The 19,543-nt window shown below is 48.2% G+C and overlaps 1 long non-coding RNA gene across 13 annotated transcripts in view; it reads right to left on the reverse strand.

Annotated features, from left to right (window-relative positions):
- Nucleotides 1–19,543, reverse strand: part of LOC121667344 — a 94,096-nt gene that overhangs the window by 23,427 nt on the left and 51,126 nt on the right. The window contains exons 1-2 of one of the 13 annotated variants that reach the window (XR_006017026.1): nucleotides 16,088–16,354; nucleotides 11,409–11,495 (exon numbers count right to left, since the gene is read on the reverse strand). The exons of 11 other annotated variants lie outside the window; for them this stretch is intronic. This is a non-coding gene — a long non-coding RNA (uncharacterized LOC121667344). Of the gene's footprint in view, nucleotides 1–11,408; nucleotides 11,496–16,087; nucleotides 16,355–19,543 lie in introns of those variants that run through there. One more of the 13 variants, XR_006017022.1, reaches the window with a different exon arrangement.

Here is a 19,543-nt window from a genome sequence, read left to right on the forward strand (position 1 = left end):
AAAGATAATGAAGAACCAGGGTGAAAAAAATGCTGGGATGGAAGAGAAGAGTTGAAATTCAAGCCCTGTAAGAAGCCCTAAAGACAAAAGCACATTTCACATTCTGAAGTCTGTAAGAGAGTTGATTTTCTGTTCCTCAGCTTCAATCACCCCTTTGCTAGTGAGATTTGGCACTAGCCCAGGTCTCCTGAGGAAGCAGAGGCGAGGATTTTCCAAAGGATTTGTCACCCACATCTCCTCCCACAACGCTTCCTTGGGGGTTTTTTAATGAGAAAGGCCCTCCTTTGAAAAAAAAAATCTGCCTTTAAAAGATGAGGCCATGCCCACGAGAAACCCCAGGGCAGTATTTCTACCTCAACCCCAGCTCCAAGCCCCTGCTTGCCTGCAAGCCCTGCTGCCCTCCACCTGCTTAAGGAGGATGTTTTCATTATTGTTCAATTTGCAGTGAGTTTAGATTCACGTCCTTCATTGGATTATTTTTATATTTCATGTCCTCTCCTCTTCTTCTTTTTATAGACTGGTAATCCAAGTCCCTTGGCAAGGCTGAGTAATCTTGATCAGATTTTAATCAAAGTAAGCCAGATCCTCAGCTGCCAGTATTGATGCATCTGCCTTTAAATATTTGAACGACGCCGATTTACCCCAGCGAGGCACAGGCCCCATCCGTTCAGGAAATTTAAATTCCTTCCTAGGCATCAAGCTAAAACAACAAGACAGAACAAGCAACCTGCTGCGAAGGGGTTTTAGTTTATAAAACCAATACCCAGGATTTCAGAACTAAATGAAAATCTGAGATAATCCCTCCCCAAATCCAGCCTGGGAAAAGCACTCCGGACAGATAAGTATCGAGTAACTTCTTAAAACACACTTTTTTCCTTTTGTAAAAGCTTTCATCAAGTCAGAGCCAAAGGGAAATTACCCACAAGGCCTCATTCCTTGACATGACCCAGAGAACTCATGTTTTCCACCCGTAGAAAATGCGTATTTTACCCAGACAGGCTCCTCCAGGATGGACCTGCTTCTGCTTTGTTCAGCAATGACCCTTGCACCACTGCCAAACCCCAAGCATCCAAAATCAGCATATTAGTGGGAAAATAATGAGATTTCTGGAATACAAAACGTTGGCTCCATTTTCCTTACCTTCAAAGATGATATCTGCCAGCTTCCCTCCACAGATTAGAAAGCAAAAGAAAAAGCACTTAGATGAAAAAGAGTCTCATCTAATCGCCTGACTCCAGGAGATGAGTTTGAGGTAGAGACAGGGGCTGTCCCACAGAACTCATCAGTATTTGGACTGCAAACAGTGTCCAAGCGATGCCAGAAATAGATGATTGCCTCAATTACACTGCTAAAGACAAGAGAAGCCAGTTATCCTGATTTCCTTACCCAGCTGGGGTAAGTGAACTCCTGAGAAACAAGAGGGATTTCGCAGGTTCTCTGGTCATTTCCACTGCGACAGGTGTTACACAAGCATCCCCTGAGGAGTTACACCGGCGCCTCATAACACATCTGCATTTCCACCCCTACTGCTAGAATCCTGAAAGGCCTTCAGGGTGTGTCAGATCCATGCTCTGTTGTAGGCCCAGTCCTGAGCAGGGGGAGAACAACTCAAGGATCTCAGTCCCTTCTTCCCTCAGGAGGGTGAGGGCTCCTACTCACCTTCTCCAGCTGTTGGCTGGACCTGCCCTTCCTTCCACCTCCAGCCAGGTTGGCTGACAAGCAGGCAGGCTGGGATCAAATCCTCTCCTGTTCGTGACTCTTATCTGCCATCCTGCTTCACAACTAATGCCTCAGCTTTGCTCTCCACACCCCAAAGTCAGGAAGGAGGAACAAGACCAGTGAGGAGCAGCTGAGGGAGCTGGGGTTTGTTCACCCTGGAGAAAGAGAGCCCCAAGGGGGATCTTCTCACTCTCCACAATTCCCCAACAGGAGGCTGTAGCCAGGTAGGGGTCAAGCTCTGCCCCCAGGGAATAAGGACAGGACAAGAGGAAGCAGCCTCAAGCTGTGCCAAGTGAGGTTTAGATCAGCTATTAGGAACAATTTCTTCACTGAAAGGGCGTTCAAGCACTGGAACAGGCAAACTGGGAAAGTGGTGGAATCACCATCCCTAGAAGTGTTCAAAAAACCTGTGGATGTGGCACTTGGGGCCATAGTTTAGTCCACAAGACCCCAGGGGGCTTTTTACTGCTGGGTTAACGGTTGGACTTGATGATCTAAGAGGTCTTTTCCAACATAAAAAATTCTGTTAGTTTATAATCACCCTTGTGCAAGAGCCCAGCTCGTGAATTGCACTTGGATCCACACCATGTCTTCCATGCAAGTCCAGTAAAACCAGTGACCATTCAACTGAGCAAATACTACAGGATTAGGTGCTGCCCTGCGAGGGACAAAGCCATGGGACAGTGCCCTTAAGATGTTATTACTCATTAAGGGGCCAAAAAATGAGCTGAGACTTAAAAAAAACCATTAAGTCTGCTGATGGCTTTAAGGGGAAATTATAAAAAAAAGCAGAGCTAGGGATGAGGAAAAACCAAGGACTTTGTTTCTTTCCCCATGGCTCCTCCACAGTTCTGTGAGGAGAAGAGTGCTCCAGTGGACACAACCCCACCAATTTCACCATTAAGAGGCACATTAAACCGGCCCGTGAACAATCTCACGAAGGAAAGTGTATGGAGGAGCATCTGCAGGGGGGCTAAGGAGCTCCAGCTCCCGCAAGCAGCGGGCATCTTTTGTCCTTTCACATTAGCTCACCCGAGCATCCCTGATCCGAGACACAGGTTCCTGCAGCAGATGGCCTTATTAGTGTCCATGTGTGGTGACAAGGAGACCACAACAGGTGGCCCAGACAGCAACCAGAGCACTTCACCCCACTTGCCCCAAAAAAGGTTCAAGATCATGCCAAGGGCAACCAGGATCAGAGCACAGAAGAGACGTCACGTGCAAGTAGTCCAAGGCACCCTCGCGTGCCTTCCGGGCTGTTAAAGACTCAGCTGGAACACGTTGTCCAGTTTGGGATGCTGATCTTCCAGACGGTGTGAACAATTGGAGACAGTCCAAGAGAGACAGACAACAGTGACTGGAAATCTCTATAGGAGACAGTTGGCAAGGAGGGGTGGAAAGCATTTGTGATGCTCAGTCTAGAGAGGATGGAGACATGGTTACAATCTTCAGACAAACAAAAAGGAAAGGGGCGGGAAAAAAAATAAAAGCAATCCACCTTTCCCCATCTGTGGAAGGGACAAGAAGTCCTGAGCTTAATTTAAAACAAGGAACCTTTCAATCAAATGTTAAGAAAAATTTTCCAAGTACACTGACAGCAAAAGTACTAGACAGTTGTCAGAACTCTATTGCTTTCCTCCAACATCCACTGTTAAATTAAACCCTTTGGGCTACGCTGCAGAAGTCCCCATAATTCAGCCACGAGGCAGTCAAGAGAGTTACGAGCTCATTCTGCACTGTGACGTGGGGAATGGATAGTCCAACGCCAGTGAAAAAGAAATTAATTTCCAGCCCATCATAAAAAACACCAAAAAAACAAAAAGCCACACAGCAGCTGCTGCTCAGAGGGACCTTTAAAAATCCTTCCAGTGTGAAAAGGCTAGCAAGGGAGGGAGCGGGTGTGTGCTTCCAGGGCTGGCAGGAGCTGGCGAATGGAGAGGAGAAATCCACAGCAAAGCTGGGCCTGTTAAGCCTAGTGGGAAACAGGAGAGAAGAGCAGAGCAACAACGCCCACCTGCTCTCTGGAAGGTGACTCACCCACCATGCACTGCCCCGCTGTGCCGCTGGCAAGAGGGGAATTGGGCCCTCACAGCATCTTCCAGAGCCTGGGATGCTCTCTGCTCCAGCACACACAAGCCTCACGCTGAGCTGGTGGCTCTGTTCTTAATGCATCTCCAGGTCAGGCCATTTCCATCCTGGAGCTCAGGACTGAGCTCCCAGGCTGGCTCTAGCACTTGGTGGCTGCCAATTGCCAGCTCGATGCTGGGTGCTCTCAGCAGCCAGAGGAGAAAGGGTTTTGGGATGACCTTGGTTTTGTCCATGTCCAGCCAAATAAAACAATACATACACTTATATATCCAACCAAATAAATCTCAGGTACAGAAGCTTTTCAAGCCTGAGGCCAAGCTGCGTACCCTCAAGTTCTTCTGAACTCTACTTGGAACATGGGAAGGAGCCCAGGATTTGCGCCACCCTCCTTGGATTTGGGTCCTAGCTGCCTGATGACCCCTTGTGTGAGTCAAAAATACAGTCATTTTTCTGTCTGCCTCATCATGGGGCTGCCCTATTCCAGATACACTGGCTGGAGCCAATTCCTGCATCATATCTTCAAATTCACCCAAGCCAAAACTTCTTGTGCTCTGTCGCCCAAATCTCTCTGAAATTCATCTCTTTGTGTATTTTTGGTTGGATCTGGAATCCAGTAAGCTGAGAGATGCTTGGAGAAACCAAACTCTGGCTAATTGCTTTAGCGCTCATCAGAAAACACAGCATGATGCAGATCCAAGATAAAGCACAGATCTCACGGAGAGTCCCCTAGTGATGCAGATGCGTTTTGCAGGAGGTTTCACTCCAGATCAAGCCATTCCAGAATGACAGACCCATTGAATGAATTTCAAACCCATAAAAATTCCTCCTTTCTCCTCCCATAATGACTTGTGCTTGTGTGAGGCTTGGCTCAGACCATCACGCTCACTGTACTTGCAAGACTAAATGCAGTCAAACTCAGCTCACATGAGAAGAAACTTCTGGACCTGTTCCACCACTCCTTTCCTCGTGTGCAGCACAGAGATGCCCAGAGACATGTTTGCAGTGAACTATTATCCTCTGCACTCTGTGCACTCTGCCTCCTGCTTTGTTTATAGAGACTTTGGGGAGATTTGTGGGCCTGGCGATGAATTATAGGGAGGAAGACAAACATATTTTACTGTTCTGGGCAAGGAGTGCTGGAATCCTGTGGACATCTGGAGGAATTATTTGCAGAAAATTAATGCTGTTTGTCATTTGCATGATGAACTTCTGGATCTCAAATGAATGATGGGAAGAAACCGGTGGGAGATGCTCATTATCCCTGATGGAGTGAAGCCCCTTGACATGATGCTAAGGTCGCCATGATCTATGGACCTGCTGACTGACAAATCTGAGAGCTCGGGAGTTGAACACACAATATAACTGGGGGCGTAAGCGCTCTGCCACATTAAATGCCGAGGCGTTAATAATTGTTGCTTTGCCTCTGATTGCCGGAGTTTCGGATGCGCTTGTTCTGGCTGTCTCACAGGGCACGCACCTTAACTCCTTACTGACTAATTCCAGAGGAGACGGAATGCAAACACACCTGCACGTATCCAGGCAGACCCACAGATTAAAGCTTGCAGGCTGTCTTGTTTCTCTCCTGATGTGCCTTTGGGGATTGTGCTCTCAGCAGCTCCCTGACAGGTTCCCCACCTCTGCCTCGGCAGCAGTTACGAATCCCGGGTGGGGGCAGATGATGTGCCATCACCAACCCTGAGCTCAAACTCACAGCACGGCAGAGAAGTCCTCAAAGTTTTCCCAAAGCTCCAGTGCGGCACACCTCATTCTTCTGCACGTTGATGTTTGCTGCTTGGGAGCCAGCTTCATGTTCCCTGCAGCTCTAATGTGCCAGGGAGGAGCTCTTGGAGAGCTGGGAGCACTGCTAGCAGGGTGGCACGGACCCGGAAGAAACAAGCCTGGGAGATGTCATCTTGCCTAGGACATGGCTCCTGGTCTCTCAGCAACCCAGCTTCTTCCTTTAGAAAGATGAAATATTCTATGATCTGTTCCTGAGTTGTTGCTTTTAAGACTTCTGAGTGTTTCCCAAAGTGGGGGGTGAGTTCCCCTCTGCTTCCCAAGGAAAGAGGCAGAGCTGGGGTGCAGAAGGGATGGGAGGTCTCGCTAGGGGAGCAGAGGGGATGCATCAGCTGTGGCATCCTTATTAAAGGAGAGGCAAGGAAAGCAGAGGGCACCTGGGCTCAGAATAAATTCACTGTCTCAAGTGCTTTTGTAAGCTCCTCTGAATTAACTTCCCAGTGCTTTCACCCCTGTCTCCAAGCAGAGAGAGCAGCACGCCCCTTCCTCACTGGGCGCTGGGAAGATGAATTCGCAAACATTTTTAACGCAAGAAGGCAGAAGAATGTCTAACTGGATGGAAGACATAAGGAAAACCCCAAGAGTTTTGGGCACCAGGAGCAGCCCACAATTGCCACACGATGAGGAAAGCAAGGTGAGTCCTCTGCTGCTGACGGCAGCCTCCCTGGGAGCACAAGGGGGCAGGGATCTGAGCAGGGATAGCTACACTGACGGTATTCCCAGTGCAAAGGTGCTGCCAAAATCCGCTGACGCCTTTTCTGTTATCAAAGGAAGCGCCGTGCTGATCACGAGAGAAATCCAGAGAAATCCAGCCCCTTCCTTTCTGGAACACCTCGAGGCCATGATGTGATGAGCCAGCAGATGGGGCAATGCAGTCTGACCTCACGTGGGAGACAGGGAATGAGAGCGACCCATGGATTTGGGGCAGGCATGGGAGAGCCAGCACAGAACCCACCAGTGGTCTGGGAACAACTGCAGCTCGGGGGATGGCTCCGCTCCAAGCTCTGTCCCTCCTCACCGGGACTGGAGCTGAGACAGGGAAGAAAAATGAGCATCTGGAAGTCCATATGAATAAGCTAATGCCGCAGGGCTGTCAGTCATGTGCTAATACCCTTAGCTAAAGAAACATATTGATCCTGATTGCCTGGAATTGCACTTGAAAAGGGCTGGGTGACATTTCCAAGGAGACACGAGCTACTTTCAAGTCAATTAGCGGCATTGGAGGATTCATGCTGAGGGGACGCACTCACCTCCGAGGAATGCCAGGAGAGAATGAGAATTGAATTAAGCCTTTTCATACACCGAGAAACAAATCCTTTAATGGCCTGTAACAGCTGACAGGACACCCAGGGTCGCCAAAAGCATGCTGGCAGCAGCTAGGTGAAAAAGTTTCCCTGTGATGAAGCTGAGGACTGCAGAGCAGCTGAATCACTGCAACAGGCCCAAGAGGGCATCCACAGGGTAATCCTCTAAACAAGGGAGCAGAGGGAAGCAAAGTTTAAGTTCCACTTCAACAATGCAGGTAAAGCTCTTCATTCCTCTCCAGGTACCTGATCTCCCTCTGGGCTCAACGGGAATGTCACAGCCAGCACATCTTACGTACCACTGAGCATCGTGCCCCTTGTGGAACAGGCACTTAAGTGAGATCTTCTGCCCTGCTGCCTTCCCAAAAATACTCCTTCCTCCTATGGATCCCAAAGCCTCCTTCAGAGCCGAGGACCCCAGGCAGGTTTGAAACCACCACAGCAAATCCAAAGGCAGAGAAATCAGTGTAACTCTGCAATGCCTCTGGTTTTTCTATTTGCGGGTGCTCTGACCCATATTTAGTTTCCATGGTTCCTCTTATGTTCCTATAAACATGAGGCTTGTACCTGAATTCAAGGCTTTCTGGACAGTTTTACAGAGATGATTTCCTGCTCTCTCACAGCAACTGCAGTCATTCTGTCTCACAAGCCAGGGAGCAGAGCCCTTCGATCCCTGTGCAGGAGGGAGTGAAAGCCTTCCAATCCACCCGCAGGGTGAAAGTGACCCCACCAGCTACAGACTGGCTGAGGCCTCAGAACTGAACAGGTCCCTGGAGTATTTGAATCTTCCTGAGTACGGCACAGGAAAATGAAAATGGACAGAGAAGCCATCGCACAGGTTTTCTCCAGCCTCAGTTCTGCAACCTCTCAGACACTGTGGGCTTCCCTGTGATAGCATCTCTCAGCCACGAGCCCAAAGCCATCTTCAACACACCAGTGACATTCAGAGGCCCCAGAAATGCCACCATGTTCTTATGAGTGTTGCCACAGCCCAGGGAAAGCTGCCCGTTGTCCCCACCTTCCAAAGCCAATTAGTTTAGCTAAGCCTAAAACCCCTAAGTCATGTCCTCAGACCCTTCCTCATCCACACACCTACACCAGGGATGCTGCACTATGAGCTCTAATGGGGCTAATCCTTCCATGCTGCAGCAGCACAAGTTTAATAGTGAGATTTTTTTACCCATCCTCACCATGATGCAGGTTTTCCTAGTCCAGTACAAACCAAAACCCTTTTGGTGTTCCCCTGGCTTTCCCCCCTCCCCTCTGCTACACTCCTGAACTGAATGATAGAGACAGACAGCTCCAGGCCCAAAGGAATTCAAACGGAAGTTGTTGTTCTCAACTCAGCTGAAGAGAAGAGCCTGTGTTTATAAACCTGCAGGCTTCGAGCAGAATAAAAGAATCTCCTAATAGCCCCTGCAGACAGGAGACTTGGGAAACGGATCCTCCCATGGGTTTGCCATGGAGCACCCCTCGAGTTTTTAACCAAGCATTTTCTCATCCGAGTTTCTTATATGGCCAGTGATTTTCCAGAGAGAAAATGAAATCAGAATTCTGGCACATCTGAAAAGTCCTGCGGAGCCAGAGCCCCTGTTCTTTCGGTGGCACCTCAGAAAACATCTATCCAAAAACATCTATCCAAAGCACAGCCAAAACCCTTAAGAAACCCCTTTTTTTCACTAGAACAACAGAGTGCAGCGTGTCAGGCTCATTTTGCAAGGACTGCTAGGAGCCTGGATCTCAATTAAAGCTCCCAGGGCTCAAAATAGCCTTTTGCAGTATTTGCAGCCTGTAACATAAAGCATGGGTCATATTACTGAAAGCACCTGAGAAACACAAACGGCTGAGGCTCGGCTTCAAAGTGACCCTTGCTTCAACACCCACTTCTTTTCTCCTGTGGATGGAAAGTGGTTAAAAGCAACACATAAGTACCACTTAATGCTGAAGAAGTCGGTCAGACCACACCGATGCTTACAGGTAGAGAGCTGACGCACACGAGTGACTTTTCCAAAGCCATACAGTAAATCCAAAACACAACTGAGACTTAACCTCGGGTCTTCCAAACCCCTCCCTTCCCCCCCAAACCATTGCACTTTGCTTTCTGCTCGCTAATAAAAGCCAGCTGAAGGGATATGGGATGGCTGCGTGGACACACTCAGCAACCAGTGCTCTAGGGAGGAGTACAACTGAGAGAGAGAATCCATTTCCTCTGTGAGATGGGAAGAAAGCAGAGGGGCACAGCAGGGTGCTCCTGGCAAGATGGGAAGGAAAGCAAAGGGTTGGTTTTTTTTGTCTTTACTGTGAAGAGATGTCTGCATTTCCCTTATTAACAGCAAGGCTCAGCCCTAGCTAGAGAACAGCAGGAGAGGCTGAAAAATGGGGTCTTTTCAAAGAACCATTTCTCTATAAATATCAAGCATGAGCTGCTGCCCGTGAAAGCAGCCCATTACCTTTCTGGGGTGCTCTCACCCAGCCATACAGGAAGCCAAACTGATGAAATGATCCTTTCTGGGTTTCAAACAAAGCAACATCATCTCCCCAGCCACCAGCAGTCCAGAAGATGCCCCTAAGGGACTAAAACATATAAGAAAGTCAAATTTGGTTCTCCCAGCATCTGTGGGGGCAGATGGTTCTCACTTCCAGGTCTGAAGGACCACCATCTCACCTGTATGGAGATGCCACCATATGTGCTGACCTATGTGACCATGTTTTAATAAAAGGAGAAGTAGCTCCCTCTACTGCAGAGCACCACGTGCAGGAGGGGCCGACCCAGCCACCCTCAGCCCCGGAAAGGAGTCTGCCACGATGGCAGTAGGGTCACAGATGCCGTAGGATGGGAATGGGGACAGACAGAGGTACCAGAGGGAGATGTGCTTAACAGGCCAGGTGATGAGCTGCTGGCTTGAGGGGTAGGTGGAAGGGGGAATGACCAGGTGTCCGAGGAAGCTGGAGGGATGGGAAAAGGGGAAGACTTTTAACAAGTCTTAAAGCTGTTTGTTCTGGCCCTAGCTGCCATTATGAATTTCTTCTGACCTTAGCAAAGACGATGCAAAATCCAACCCAGTATGAAGTGGAGGACTCAGGTAATTTTTTTTTCCCCAGCCAGCTTCAATTCTCATCAAATCCCAGTTCACCCCAGCAATCCCTATCACAGAAGTCTCAGTGACCCCAGGAGACAACATCCCTGCACTGGGAAAGCACTTTAAATACACACACACAGCCCAGGGGTAGATCTTCCCACTACCTTCTCATGTCTATGCCTCAGGGCTCAGCTATGTCTTCTTACATAGATATTTTTATGGAGGCAGAGGAATTAAGCTTTATTAAAATACAGGCTGTGATTCTCTCTGTCACATGCACCCACGACACGGGAGTTCAACGTGACATGTATCACCAGGAGGGCTACCAGTAAAATTGCAAGAACTAGTAACCAGGAGAGCCAGGTTCAGGCCAGAGGCAAAGAGAAGACACAACGTGACGAGGGGCTGGATATCTCATATTGCTCTCACGTGTGTCCTCGGGTCAGGTGTGGAGCACAGACAGTGAGGCCAGGCAGCAATGAAACAATGCTGATCATGTTTCCCTTGCCCTGTGCCATTCATACTCTAAGGCTGTTCCAGCTGCAGCCACGTGCTCCCCACACAGCCACAGACAGAGAGGATTTCATTCTCTCTAAAGCTAAATCTCTAATCCAAAAACCTGTGGATAAAAAAACAGGGTTGGGAAAGGAAGCAATGACCAGCTTTCAACACCCAAAAAAAAGTCTGCACAACCGCCTGGGTGCCAATAGGACAGAGATAACGATATTGAAGTGAGTAAAATCAATTGTTCTGTAAGAGCTTTCTGGGACCATTAGTTAATTAAGTTGCCAACAGATAAAGGTCTGTACAAAAACCTCTGATCACCTTCAGCACCCAAGATTAAAGAGGACTGGTGTCCACCCCCTGCCTACCTGCAAAATCCCAAACTGTTCATTCTCTGGCTGCTCTCTTTCACAGAGCAGCAAGAGTTAAAAAACAAATCCACACTTCTTCTGCAAAAGCAAAGGCACTGCCAAGCACGGGAACACCAGGGAGAAGGCAAGCACGCGGCTTGCAAGCTGCCCAGCTTTATTATTTCTTGAAACAAAGACATCTCAGTGCAAATGTTTTTCAAGAGGTGAAAGAGATGCAATAACTGTGATGAGTCCCTTTCAGACACATCCACCCTCCTTTTGGGACCATCACTTGGGAGATGATGAGCAACTTTTATTGCTTTGCCCATCCCAGGCCCCACTGCCCATGACCTCCCGCCATGACGAGGGAAACACGATCAGCACTGTTTCACTGCTGCCTAAATCCACCTCCATGCCCCCACGCTGGAACTAGGTGATCTCTAAGGCCCCTTCCAACCCAAACTATTCTAGGATTCTGTGATCCCCAGTCCATCAAAAGCCACATTCCAGCTTTCCCCTTAAATGTTGAATTGGCCTCATTCTGCCCCAGGGAATGGCGAACCTACCCGATCTTTGCTGCGCTCCTGTGGCCTCAGCAGAGTTAAACTCAGGTAGGGTCCCCTTTGGGAAAGTGCTCCCCTCCATAAGGTGAACTGAAAAGGAAAAAGGGATTTGGAAGCCCAAGAACAGATGGGAGCAAAGAGGGACTGTTCTCTAAAGACCTTCAGTGACAGGGTACTGAACAGGGTATATTCAGAGCACCATGAGGCTTGGCAAACAGGAAAGTCAGACTCCAATTACCTTTTTAACCACCCCTGAAGATGCTCCAGGACTAAGCATTGCTATCCTCAAACCCTGCCTTTCCAGAAGTAAGGGCTTCCTGGTGTACCTTCACCCTGCTGGTGACCCACAGAGTCCTTGTCACCACATTCCCACCCTCGCACTTAAATTTCACTGAGGAGCTGAAGTCAGGATTTATGTGGTTCACACACAGCTGCTGAGATGGGGAGTATCTTTTTTTGCCGGCTCCCCACGTGAATTACAGCCCCCTCTGGGCAGTGCAGAATTGCTTTTGAAGAGGAGCTAGAAACACTTCAGCACTTTCTGAACAGATAAAAGGAGAACTGTCGAATCCAGTAGTTGAGGGGAAGAGAGAGGTTTCTGCTTCCCGACGGCTGTTTACAGCTCGCACAGCCTGGCTGGGGCAGCATTAACCACCGTGGTGCTCCAGCAAAGGCACCAGCACCACCCCACGCTCCCATCTGCCATAGGAGCAGAGCATTGCTCAAACAGCAGCTGGTTAACATTCAAATCCCAGGAAATTCATACACCCCTTGCTGCCACCCAGGTTTTCTGAGGCTGTTTCCCAGCGTGCTCGAGTGAGAGCTGGACTCCGTTTCTCCAGCTAGCTGCAAGGCAGCTGCTGGAAAGGCTGGAAAGACAAGCTCCGGGGGAAGACGTGGGCACATCCCAGCACTCCTCTGAAACAGAGTAGGGACAGGCTCCCAGTACATCACAACAGCCTGACATGGATGCAGGGCACTGCATGGCAGTACGACCCCCGGCAGGGCTTGTACCACTCCAAAGCCAGCAATGAAACCTTAAGACAGAGCGTAGCATTTTACCCTTTGTTTATCCCAATCTCCCAAGGCCTTCCAGCAACGCACGGCTCAGGAACAGCTTTCATTACTTTGCTTAAACCCTTTCCAAACCCATTTAATCTTTAGCATCCACAGCATCCCATAGCAATGAGTTCCACAGTTTGCCTACACGGCATGGCAAGCAATTTCTCCTCCTGAAGCACCCCCAAAGTAATTTCACTGCAGATGCAGAAAGAGATGAAAAAGCAGGGGGCAGTCCGGAGGAGAAGAAATTAAACCATCACAGCTTTAGGAAGAGCTGGCAAGGAAAGGTTAAACGAACTAAGTTCATTCAGCCTAGAAAAAAAAAAAGAGAAGACTAAGGCACAGAGGCATAACAATCTTCCAGTAGCTTGCAGGTTATTAAGACAGCAGTCGATTGTTCTCTGTGTTCAGTGGCAGAAGAAGAAATAATTTAACTTGGAGCAAAGAAAGCTTAAGTTTAGACATTAAAAAAAAAAAAAAAAAAGATTAAAAACTTTCTCCCTAGAACAGATACAATGAAGTTGCAGAATTTTTCACTGGAGACATCTACAGAAAGGTTAAACAAACACCTGTGTGGAGGGGAGAGGTGTAATTGATCTTGCCTCAATGCCAACACACGGTGTAGATTATCTGCAGAGGCTCGTTCCAGCCCTCTGCGAAAACAAAAAACTTTTAAACTACCAACAAAAAACTTTTTAACTGCTTTCTTCATGCATTTTTAATTGCATTTTAATTTTTGGCCTCGTATAGCTTGAGACAAGTGTAAAAAACAAAGCCGTGGCTAACACATCAGAAATTACACGCTTTCCATTCCTTCAATGTAACAAGAAGATGTAGAAGTTAGAACATAGATCTAGATATATGTTGAGCTATACAGTCACACCAATAAATATGTATGGGTGTCGCGTCCCCTTTTGCTGTGCCAAAAATAGCACCAAATTATGCCAACCAATGAGAAACCACGTTTCATTAGGAAATGAACTTTAAAATACAAGATTAAAATGTGGTTTTTAAATCAAGATTTCCTGCTTGTTGATTTAAATCATGATTAAAAGGGGTGATTTAAATCAACCACCCTGAAGAAAACAGGCCGCCTCCTCAAGTCTTTAGGGTGGAGAAGACAGAGGTGCCCCAAAGACCAGTCAGGTAATTCCAGTAGCTCCTGCTCTGCTCTTTCTCCAGCTTAGCATTCCTACCATATCTATCTTCTCTGAAGAAAAAGCAATTTCCATCCCCAAGCCTGACACTGCAAGTCCCTTCCACCACCCTTCTCTGGACCTCAAGCCTGCACAGTTCTCGTTCCCAAAGAGCATCATCAAGAAATTTCAAGCTGACACAGAATCAGTCTCAAACAAACCTCTCTGCGACAATTATAATCAGATCCTCCCTGGATGCAAAAAGGGTTTCTGAGCATGGGCTCCAATCACAGCTTGTGAGTAATTACGACAGGATTTTAAAACCTGCCCCTGAGAACAAGAGGAACGTGGAATCAACACGCCTGCTCGAGGGGATGGAGGTACACACAGAAGGGGGGAACTTCCTGCCAGCAAGACATGGAGAAGAGAGTCCCAAAGACCTCATTACAGATGGATTTTGGATATTTCATCCCAGAGCTGGTCTAGAACATCAGGCTGCCACAAAAGGTGGTGGCTCCACATTTCTGCTGAACACTTGGTCCAGACACGGCCAGGTCTCGTCTCCAAAGTTACGGCATAGGCTTCATGCAGAAGAAGCTTTCACAGAGCTCTGAAGAGAGCTCCAGAGATCCTTTGGTTTTCAGATTACTCTGCCAAGACCATCACCAGAGGTTTCAGTGTGCACTCATCTGTCAGAACTAGGCTGAACACCAGCTCATTTCCCTGGGCCCGTGGACACAGATGGGACTGGGAGAGAAAGCAGAATCCCTGGACAGGATACTTCCCAGCCTTCTCTTTCCTCCAAATCAAAGATCTACCTGTGGTTCTGAAGATTCCCCAAATGAATCCCACCATTTAAATTTATTTATCTATTTATTTACCAGATCTGATGTACTGAGGAGCAACAAACCAGCAAAAACGCTCAACTTCAGTTGTTGCAAAGCCAGAATTAACTCTCCAAGCAACACAGGTAGAGATCCAGCCTACCTGACCAACCTCCACAGGCCACAAGGAATGTCCCAGCACCAGAATCTGCCTTTCCTTATAGAAGAAGTGAAGTACTCTGAGCAGAAAAATGAGAAGTTTCCAGCAACAGTGTGTGAAATGGAGGCAACTCAGTCAGGCTAAGATGACATCTCTGGGGATCACAAAGATCTTAACCCAACTAGTCCATCCAGGAAGGGAATTCCTCATGGGCATTTTAACGGTCTTGGTGCTGGCAGTTTCACCAGAACACGAACAGGAGTGGAAAAATGCATCAGCAAGGATGGAAGTGGAAAGGAGAGACCAGGACAAATGGAAAGAAGTAACCAGAACTCCAAGAGGGATTGGTCATCCCACAATCAACTTGAAATTTTCTCAGTGCCTACTGAGATTTCATCAGAAGCAAAACAATTCCACCGTTTCAGCACAAATCCACCAAACTAAAAATCCAAGATTTCATCACCAGCATGAAAAATTGTAATTTTCCTTGGTTTGGCTTTTAAAAATCAAAAATCAAAGATTTTTAATGGTATTTTTCTTATTATTCCTGACATTAAATGAAACAAGAAAGAATGGCATCCAGGCAGGATTCACCTGTCTTTCACTTCCCACCTCTTCTAACTTGCCAAGACTTCCTTCTTCTTTAAACAAAATACAAACAGTCTGTGAAAGGAAAAGCTAACTCATGTTAAAAGCTGCATCTGCAAAAAAGTCAAGGAAACTTTGAATCAAGGACAGAATAGGAATGAAAGACAATGAAAACACTACTAAAAATAAGTTTTAAGCTCTCCATTAAGGAAAGTCCTTCTCCTGTTCAGTAAAATTGAACCTCGGCATTTTTTTTTCTGTGAATTGATTGTTGTATTGTTTTGTTTGGGCTTTTTTACTGGTTTAATACGTTCCATCTGCATTAAGTTGGGCAGCACAAAAGGGCACTGGGCAAGTCAGACTCGAGATTTTCAGCTTTGGCTCAAAAGCCAAAATCTGTTGTTGATTGCTTGGGTAGAACAGCAGAGAGAGGCCAGAGTAAGCTTTAAAAACAAATTCAACACCTTCCACAGCCCGAGAGGCATCTCTTTCCATCTGCCATCTCAAGCAATTCTCCTTGCAGCATGAGAAGCAGTCCAAGACCTGAGCATATTTTGCAGATCCTCCTGTGATTTTGCAAGCTCACCCCATGACGAGGGGAAGAGCCACTGTCTCATCTGCCTCTCCTCCCAGCAAGCAAACTGACTGCCTGGCCCTGGATTCTGTCATTAGAGACAGGAGGCGTTAAGAATTCATGCCTGCTGCCAACACTGCATTTTTTGGAGAGGTCCTGCACTCAGGCAGAACTAATGAGCAGGCAAAGAAAGGGAAGAGCAGTCAAAGCAGAGAACACGCACACAAACACAGCCGAAACGAGAATGCAGACTTATCTGGAGGTCCTCTCCCCTGCAAGGCACTTCGGCAGCGAGGCATAATGAAATGTTTACCCGGGGGAAGGGATGATTGTCATACCTGTGATACGGATGGGGAGGCTGAGGGAGGAAGGATCTAACGGTGCCCAGGCGCACTGGAGGGCTGTGTTGGAACTGGGGCCAGGTTTGGAAGCACCGATCCTGACACTTCCATTCAGCCGAGGAGATCACAAGGGGAAGGCAGTGCCTTCAGATGGCTCCAAAGGCTGCAAATTCTCAGCTGTAAAAATAGGCCAGATAATACCTGTCTGAAGGGGATTTACCCTGCCTTATGTGCAAAATACTTTGCAGTCATTGGACAAAGGATTTTATCAAAATACAGCCAGAGGCTGGATGAGATATTAACCTCCCCCTCTTCCAGCTACTGCAGAAAAAAAAAAAAAAAAAATCCTGCTGGTTTCTGGGAGCAGAAGGCAGCACTTCTTCCTGCATTTCTGCATGGAACAGCCAGCTGTGGAGCTTGTGCTTACCACTAACAACAACTTTAACTGCAATGGGAGAGCAGAGAACTTAATCACATAAACAAATAGGACACGCAGAGATGGGATTCCCAGAGGGACAGGCTGCACCCACAGAGCAGTCTGCATAAGGAAGGATGCTCTTCAATGTACACATCTCCATGTACAGCTTTGCTGAATTGTCGCTGCCGGAGAATCGTAACTAAAGCATTTCTCACTTCCATCTGTTTCTGTTGTAAGCCACAATGTTACAGCAGCATTTATTCCTCCTTCCCTTTCTCTTCCCCGGCCTGCTTTTTCCCCGAGCATCCAATTTTTTAGGCCTATAACCCTGAAAATGATGAAAGTCTCCCATTGATTTCAATTGGCTTTTGTTTAAGGGCTTGATAGCAGAGAGAAAAATTGAATGATCATTCATTGAACGAGACAGATTTGGCCCAGTTCCCTAGCTGGTGTAAATCAGCACGAGCACTCAGAACTCGGAGGCTCCCTGCCCTGTGCTGATGACTTAGTCCACTTCTGTGCACATCAGGAATTTTAATGATGCTGCCCTGCCCTGCCAGCACATGGACCCAGCGTGCAGCTTTTAATGCTGCTCAGCAGCCCCAGCTCAGGACTGTTCATGATCCGCCTCACTCACCTTCAAGAGAACCTGTGCCACGGGCTGGAAGACAGCTCTGAAGCTGCCAGGGTGCTCCCCTGGGGCACAAGCCTTTTCACTGCCACCAGGTACCCCAGTCTACTGGATCATCGCTCCCAGCAAGAGGTGGAGCATCCCAGTTAATCCCAGTTTGCAAACCAGGATGCACCTAACATGTTACACCCGTACTCTGGACTGTGGCAACGGAAGGGTGGCACCTATCTATGAATTTACTTTGCCTCCCTCCCTCTCCTTGCTCACCAGAGGGAATTAGCCTGCCTGGGATTAGGGCAGGCAGCCTGTGCTGGCAGCAAGGCAAAAGGCACAAGGGAGGCTTTGCAGCAGCACGTGCCTGAGGCAAGACAAGAGGCACACCAAGCACAACCCTAAAGCCACGCTGCTGCTGGAAATCCCCTGGAATTACCTCCCCCTCATGATGCCGGTACTCTTTGTCTCCATAGCTCACCTGTAGGCCTGTCCAACCTGAACAAGGTGCTCCCAAGAGGGGCAGGAGAGGTAAAGGTGCACTACAGCACTGTCACCAGGGCTAGCAGTAAGTTTAGGGTCTGAGCAGGAGTGAGGAAGCAGGATACAGGGCCAAAGGTAGTTGAACCTCTGCCAAAATGTGTTCTTCCATGGGTTTTCACTCACCTAATTAGAGACATACTAAAAGAGACAGTCTGGAGGAGCAAGAACCATTTGTCTACAAGCCTCTAGCATTGATCAGCTGGATCTTTCTTTCCCTACAGAGGAGATTGCTACAGTAGTCCAGGAAAGGAAGGGGAAAGGCAAAGCAGAGAAATGAACAAGCTAACAAGAGGAAAACCTCTGGCTGGCAAGTCTCTTGCTCACCTTGATTAGTCGAGCAGGATATAGACATAAAATTACAATTGCTTCCTCCATCCCCCCCTGCCCCCCCTCTTTGTGTGGGGAAGATGTTAAAAACGTCAGGCTTGATTTACCCTGACACACTGACTGACTCACGGCAGCTACAAATCCTCCCCACCAAACCAACCTCCTCTACCTGCCACCAGGCTGCAGATGGCGGGGGGAGGAGGGGGGAAACCATCTCCCCCTCTTGCTGTGCACATCAAGCCAAATAACCTCTTCTTTCACCCACCTCCAAAAAGCAGACAGGCAGCTTTTGTTCAGGTAGCTGACGCTGCTGCACGAGTGCGTTTTAAACAAGGCCACGCAATCTCTCCTTTGCTTTGTGCCTGTCTGTGCTCATTTTTGTTGATGCAAGAATCTGGGGATGTGCTGGAGCACACATGTTCAGCTCAATCTGACCACTGCCAACTGAATTACAGCTCAATTTCACCAGGGTGATTAGCTCCAAAAGGAGAAAGGAGACGGCAGGGGGAAAAGTAAACGCCAACCTATCCTTGTGCAAACTTCCAAAGGAACAGCTAAAGTGTGTTTTGGATAGAAAAGCAAGAGAAAGCTCTAGGCAGGAGGGAAGGAAAAGGGGTGGATAAAAGGAGAGAGGGAAAAGAGCTAATAGAAGCGGGTGCGGTGCAGTCTGGGATACAGTTCTGGCACGTCTCCAGAGGCCAAAGCAGTTCCTATAGGATGGAGGTTTTCTTTTAAAAATACTAATGGGCTGATTTGCAGAGCTGCCTGGCTCCCAGGTCTCCCACAGAAACTACTCCTCAAACATCATTAACATGTGTGCACTGCTGAGAAAGCCTTCCAAACACGACCCCGCAGCCTGACTGCGGCAGCCGACTCGAACAGTGCCCGAACGAGGGATGAAATGGATCAGCCTCCCCTTGCCCAGGCACCACACACCACCCTCACAGGCCGGGCTTTGCCGTGGCAGCGTCACGGCTCAGGGCTGCCATGAGATCCACACACCGGGCTCTGACCTCTCCAGGCCACTGCCTCAGCCCCACGGGCTTGCGGTGTCTTCCACGCTCCTCAGGCCAGATGGTGCAGGTGGGAATCCTGATGCAGCCCAGCATCGTTGCCCTTCCTTCACCACCTGCCCTGTGCTTCCTCACCCAGCACACAAGGTCTCACGTGGTGGGAGAAGAATGGGAAGATCTGTTCCTGAGGAAAGGAAGCGCTGCCAGTCAAACCACATCCTCCAGCACTCTGAGACCCTGTGCCAAGACAAGAGGCCACAGCAGGCATAAGAACATGGCCACAGCCTTCCCCAGAGGAGGAGGGGGAAGCAAATGAGGATATCTATGACTCTCTTCTTGCTGCCAACCCTTTGATTACATTCAGCCTCCCCAGGAATCTATTCCATGATGATCTAGTCCTGCGTCACATCTATTCTCCTCTTTGGGACTCCGCAGCAGCAAGTGATGATGGAACATATATGTAATTATGCATGTCAGGAGAATGAACTTACCTTCATTTTCTTCAAACCATTTGCTTAATGAGTTCACTG

This window comes from Corvus kubaryi, unplaced genomic scaffold, assembly GCF_017639235.1.
Source record: "Corvus kubaryi isolate FWS band 111438036 unplaced genomic scaffold, C.kubaryi_AGA036_p1.0 37361, whole genome shotgun sequence".
NCBI classification, from domain to species: domain Eukaryota; kingdom Metazoa; phylum Chordata; class Aves; order Passeriformes; family Corvidae; genus Corvus; species Corvus kubaryi.